Source organism: Triticum aestivum, chromosome 2B, assembly GCF_018294505.1.
Source record: "Triticum aestivum cultivar Chinese Spring chromosome 2B, IWGSC CS RefSeq v2.1, whole genome shotgun sequence".
Taxonomy (NCBI): Eukaryota; Viridiplantae; Streptophyta; class Magnoliopsida; order Poales; family Poaceae; genus Triticum; species Triticum aestivum.
Genome location: NC_057798.1, coordinates 601,202,086 through 601,208,353, shown reverse-complemented (window position 1 = coordinate 601,208,353; position 6,268 = coordinate 601,202,086). Strand labels below are relative to the sequence as shown.

The 6,268-nt window shown below is 41.5% G+C and overlaps 1 long non-coding RNA gene across 1 annotated transcript; it reads right to left on the bottom strand.

Moving 5' to 3' along the window:
• Positions 1 to 2,154: 2,154 nt before the first annotated feature.
• On the bottom strand, positions 2,155 to 5,690 carry LOC123041753 (uncharacterized). The gene is made up of 5 exons (XR_006418631.1): positions 5,292 to 5,690; positions 5,106 to 5,216; positions 3,135 to 3,196; positions 2,891 to 3,055; positions 2,155 to 2,364 (listed from the first exon to the last, which is right to left on the bottom strand). It is a non-coding gene; the product is annotated as an uncharacterized lncRNA (long non-coding RNA).
• Between the last annotated feature and the right edge of the window lie 578 nt (positions 5,691 to 6,268).

Genomic DNA, 6,268 nt, shown 5'->3' with positions numbered 1-6,268 from the left:
CCGTTGCATGGAAATCCCTACTCACTCACATTGATATCTATTAATGGGCATCTCCATAGCCCGTTAATACGCCTAGTTGATGTGAGACTATCTTCTCCCTTTTTTGTCTTCACAACCACCACCATATACCACCATAGTGCTATGTCCATGGCTTGCGCTCACGTATTGCGTAAGAGTTGAAAAGGCTGAAGCGCGTTAAAAAGTATGAACCAATTGCTCGGCTCGTCATCGGGGTTGTGCATCATGGGAGTATTTTGTGTAATGAAAATGAAGCATGGCCTAACTATATGATTTTGTAGGGATAAGCTTTCTTTGGCTATGCTATTTTGATAAGACATGATTATTCGTTAGTATGCTTCAAGTATTATTATTTTTATGTTTTATAAGCTTTTATCTTGAATCATTTGGATCTGAACAATCATTCCACAATAAAGAAAATTACATTGAGAATTATGCTAGGTAGCATTCGACATCAAAAATTTTGTTTTTATCATTTACCTACTCGAGGACGAGCAACAATTAAGCTTGGGGATGCTTGATACGTCCCCAATGTATCTATAATTTTTGATTGTTCCATGCTATTATATTACCCGTTTTGGATGTTTATGGGCTTTACTTTACACTTTTATATCATTTTTGGGACTAACCTACTAACCGGAGGCCCAGCCCAAATTGTTGTTTTTTTGCCTATTTCAGTGTTTCGAAGAAAAGGAATATCAAACGGAGTCCAAACAGAATGAAACCTTCGGGAGCGATCTTTTTGGATCAAACATGATCTAGAGGACTTGGAGTGGAAGTCAAGAAACAAGCGAGGCGGCCACGAGGGTGCCCGGCGCGCCCCCTACAGGTGGGCACGCCCCCCACCCTCGTGGGCCCCTCGACCGTCCACCAACGTACTTCTCCCTCCTACATATACCCATCTACCCTGAAACATCAGAAGCGACCATGAAAAACTATTTCCACTGTCGTAACCTTCTGTATCTGCAAGATCTCATCTTGGAGCCTTCGTCGGCGCTCCGCTGGAGGGGAAATTGATCACGGAGGGCCTCAACATCATCTCCAAGGCCTCTCCGATGAGTTGTGAGTAATTTACCACAGACCTTCGGGTCCATAGTTATTAGCTAGATGGCTTCTTCTCTCTCTTTGAATCTCAATGCAAAGTTCTCCTTGATCTTCTTGGAGATCTATTCGATGTAACTCTTTTTGCGGTGTGTTTGTCGAGATCCGATGAATTGTGGGTTTATGATCAAGTTTATCTATGAGAAATATTTGAATCTCCTCTGAATTCTTTTATGTATGATTAAGTTATCTTTGCAAGTCTCTTCGAATTATCAGTTTGCACTACAAGGATCCGGGTCTATTGCAACAAAAGCATTTGTTGCAATAAGTACCCAATTGTCGCAATAGGTACCTATTGCCACGACATCATGTTCGTTGCCAGCCGTTGCGACAGGACACATGGTAATAGGTTATTGCCACAAAAAAACAAACGTGGCAAGAAAGCGTGCTATTGCAACAACCATGTTGCAAGTTGCCACATTTTTTTCTCGTGGCATCGTGCACTTGATGCCACAGTTTGGTTTGTGGCAATAGCTTAATGCAAGACATAGCAAACCGTGGCGGTTTAGCTGTTTGTGGCGATAGGCATTTGTGGCAATAACCTATACCAACAACTCTTTTTCGTGGTGCGTGCTCTTTCGTGGCAATAGTCAATTGTGGCAATACCCTATGGCAACAACTCTTGTTTTTGTGGGTATAGTCCTTTCGCCATGAACCCTATGTTTGTGGCAGTAAAGTATGGCAACGACTCTTCAGATGTGGTAATACTAAAATTGCAACATACTCCTTTCGGTGGTGATAAATAGTTATCACAACGGACAGACTGGTTGTGGTGAGAGGTTGTTGCGACAATATGAACGTTTCATGGCGAAAGGCCTATTTCACCAATATTGAATTCCGTGGCAACAATTAGTTATCTCACCGGACTGAGTTTTGTTGTGACAAGTTATTGCGACTATATGAAGTGTTTCATCGCCACAGCCTAGTGCTACAAAACAGGTCAGCGTGGCGACTAAGATTTGACGCAACCCTAATTTTCATGGTGCCAACATGTTGCAACCAAAAGTAGCTTGTGGTAATAGCCTACTGTAACCGGAAAAAAATATAGGCATTCAATTACATGATTCAGATAATGCATATATGATGTAGATTCATCAAACATCAAAGTTTGCATAGCCAATATCCATCACAATGAACTGTAATATAATTTAGCATGCATTCAACATACTGAATGTGCCATCCTAATTAAGAGAGAAGATTAAATTGTCCGTGGTCTAGAGTCCATTCCAGCTAAATCTTTGGATCCTGCTATGAAGAAATGAGAAATTTATTTAGCTCAAGTTAATTGAAAATAGAAAATACTTAGTCAGGAAAATAAAGAAACAACACAATGACTAATTAGCAGAAAGATATAACCACTATCATGATAATTGTATAATTACTATATTCGGGCATGCATGGGTATCTTCGTGACGAATTGTCATGAACACAACAGCTACCAAGCAAATTCTTGTGCATGTTGTACTACTCCATCAACAATTAGGTGCTATGCAAAAAGAATTGGATAATTTCACAAAATATTTTGTAGTTCAAACACAAGAATAATTACCTAAATTAATCAAACTAAATTTCTCCGAAACAACTACATGCTGGCACAATTTCACAATTTCTAATGGTGAGAAAACTGTTCTATTCCTGGCTTCCCTCCTGTATGTGCTTCAGCAACCAAAAAAAATACAATAGTGCAAGCAAGCAGATGGTTGCACATTATGAAGGCCATTTATGTATCAAATAAAGGCCAACATGAAGACAAACCAAGCTTGTGACTTACCATTGCTCGAAACATTCGAGAATTCATTGTTGCAACTTGTATGAGCGTATTTGGAGCAATTACATTGTGCCTTGTACCTAGAGTCCCAGTAGTACTAGCGATCTGTAAAAGAGAATTTTGCAAGTTTGGATTCCTATTTTATTTGCAAATCCTTTTCTTAGGCATCTGCATATAGAAGTGCACTTTTAGCAATGCAAGTAAGCAAATAAATCTGACAAGTTCACAAGCATATGACTATAATCACCTGATGTTTGCGTCTGTTGGATCACCAGAAGGATCTTGCGTTCAATTCATCATTGTGCCCTTCTGTGCGTAATATCATAATTTGAGTAAATTTCAGAAGAAATGTGATACGTAAAGCAGGCATAAAAAAGTAACCGGAAAAATATCTATTCAAGTCTCTATACTGAAGCTGTTGTAAGCAAAAATAAGCTAGGTTTCAAAAATTAAATGAAATCAAATTGTGTTATAGCGTGCAAAACAAAAGCATGCAGAACAGAAGTCTTTTAGCATACCATATGTCTATAATTTTGATTTAGAAATAGAAAGCTAGGCTTCAAAGATCAAACAGAGCATATATATGTGTACATCAATAAAACGTAATCAAGTGTATACTAAAGCTGTCAGGCATACACATGACACACCAATTAGAGCCCATCCTGACCAGGCTACTCCAAATACATACACATGCAGTAACCTAGCCCGAATGTGGTAAGCAAACTACCAAGGTTAAATAAGCTGAATGTGGCAGTATGCTTTAGTATAGGCACATACGCTTTTAAGAAGTCCGGACAATGGTTCTGGTATTAGCTTGGTAATATTTTACATAGTGAAAAGGAAAACTTCGGACTATTTACACCGAATTTGGGACACTCCAAAATACAAAAATAAATTAGTCGTTGTCGTGGTCGTCATCGTGGCCGCCATGGCTGTGGTCACCGTGGCTGAGGTCGTGACGACATTGACGACAGCAGGTCGACCGTCTCTCAGCTCAACGTGAGTGCCACCGCCACCGCCGGCAAGGGGGCATGTTGCATCCCCGGGGTTGTTGAAGTGGCGGATCCAAGAATTCAACTTTGGGTGTTAAAAAAATCACCCTAACATCAACTTTTTTTTTCTATTTTAGCCTACGTTTGCTTTTAAAAAATTCATTTGTTATTCTTTTACTAATGGAATAAATTACATCTGGACAGTTCTATGTACAAATATACATCTCTAAATCCAAACAGAAGCTAAACATGAATGCAATTTCAAATTGGAACTTTGGAGGGGATTGGTGAACTCTTGGCTTACTTAGACTAGTTTATCTGGACTGAAGCTGAGTTGATTAACTCACTCCGCGTACTCTCTGAAGTCTGAACTCAAGCATGTACGCAGTAATTTTTTTTTCATATACCTATGCTGGATTCGCCCCTGGGTTGCTGTAGTAGGAAGGTGAGGCTATTGCATCCCTGCCGGAGGCGAGAGTGACTAGATATGCCTCACAGGAGTATAGACTTGATTACATACAAATGTGATGCACGGCGGCAGTCAGCGTGGTAGTTCTACGACGGAAAGGGGGCACTTCCATGGCCATGTCGTCCACCGCCTCCTGCTGCCCCTCCTCCTCGTCTCCCCGTGGCCGCCAAACCAAGATGGCTTGGTCTAAAACGCTTAAACTATAATCTAGTTGGGCTGGAATCTAAATGCAGTCTGTACACATTGCTTGCACATGTCAAATGAGCGATGAATGAACTACTTTTCCAGCACAACAAGCAAACACTCCATTAACAATAGAAGAAAGTCTGATTTTACACAAGCAAAGGTTAAAGGTTGAATGTTCAGTGGAACACATAATATAATAGTAAAAAAAGACACAATTGTAGCATCAGATTGGCAGCAAGATTTTCTTATTCTTGGGCATGTGGTGCTCTATAGAAATTGAACCAAGCCAATGGATCAATTTGGCGTAAGCAGGACCAACCCAAAACCATGGCAAAAAAGGTTGAAAGCTAGCTCAGTTGATGAATATGTTACAGCTGAAAAAATAGGTCCTAGACCATCTCTGAAACCAACCATCCCTGCATGTACATAGTAAACTGAAACCAAATCCAAGCTACTCCATGGATAGGATATGATAGGATCGTCTTGGAGCAAAGCAAACTAGTTTGTTAGCTATAGGAAGGGGGAGAGAAACTAAAACGCTGCAAGGAGGAAGGAAGGGTCGTGGCCTTACCGCCGCCGTGGTGCAGGGGTGCCGGAAATGGCTGGCAGTGGAGGATCGGACGAAACGGGAGGAAAAGGGAGGCCCTGACTGTTCCATGGTGGCGTCCCTGCATCTGTCGAGCTGCAACTTCGTGGGGAAGGAAATCAGGGGAGGGGATCAAATCAAATCGAAGAGAAAGGATGGGCGAGGGTTGACCTTGAAGCGCAGCCATGTGTGTGCCCACGTGGCACTCATGGCCTCCATCGAAGGAAGCAGCCTCCCACGTTGACCTTCATCATGGGATCCTTGACGAAGCCCTCTTCTTAACCATGGGAGGAAGCTGGATAGGGAGGAAGAGGACACCGGTTCTGGTTGTGGCAGATCTGACCGCCGCCCGACCCGCATCAATGGTACTGATGGGATAGGTTGATGAGACAGTCGATCTATGTCAGTCTCGATCTTACATTCCGATCTTGAGATGGGGTGATCTCAGCATCTTTCATTTTATTGGATAATCGGTCGAGGGTTTGTCCACACCAGAGCAGGTCCAACATCACTATGCCGCTTTTGTTCAAATGATAAGCATAGAGATTCACCTATGTAAATAAAACAACCCTGCATCTCGACGCCTTTCCCTATCGGATCTGTCCTACATCGAATCCACACGCAAGGGGGCGAACGAGCCCTGTCACCTTAGGTTGGGGTATGTCAAAAATTTACGTATTTGTATATTTCTTATTTATACTAATTTATTGCAACGACTCACGGGTAGATGGACGGAGGGCTCGGGAATGGAGCGCACAGTCTTGGAAGCTTTTGACGGAGCTGCGACCAGAGTCGACTCGGTCGTCAACGGCGACCCGATCATCGGAGGCGATGTTAGTGATCACATGAGTGGTGCAGGATGCTGATACGTGTTGACTGTTGGCCGACATATGCTACCTACACTACTTAAGTAAGTAGGTAATAGTATGCAACCAAATTACTATATAAAAATTAGTTTAATTTAAAAAAATAAAAAATAATGAGGTCATTTGGATTTGTGGTTTACAAGTTGCAGATAATCAAAGTTTGGTCAATAGAATTAGTATCTTCTTTCAAACCAAAAAAGAAGGGCTACATCGATCACATATTTTAGTATTTCTTTTTTGCGTGGACATATTTCAGTAATACTATACGCTATCAGACTTTCA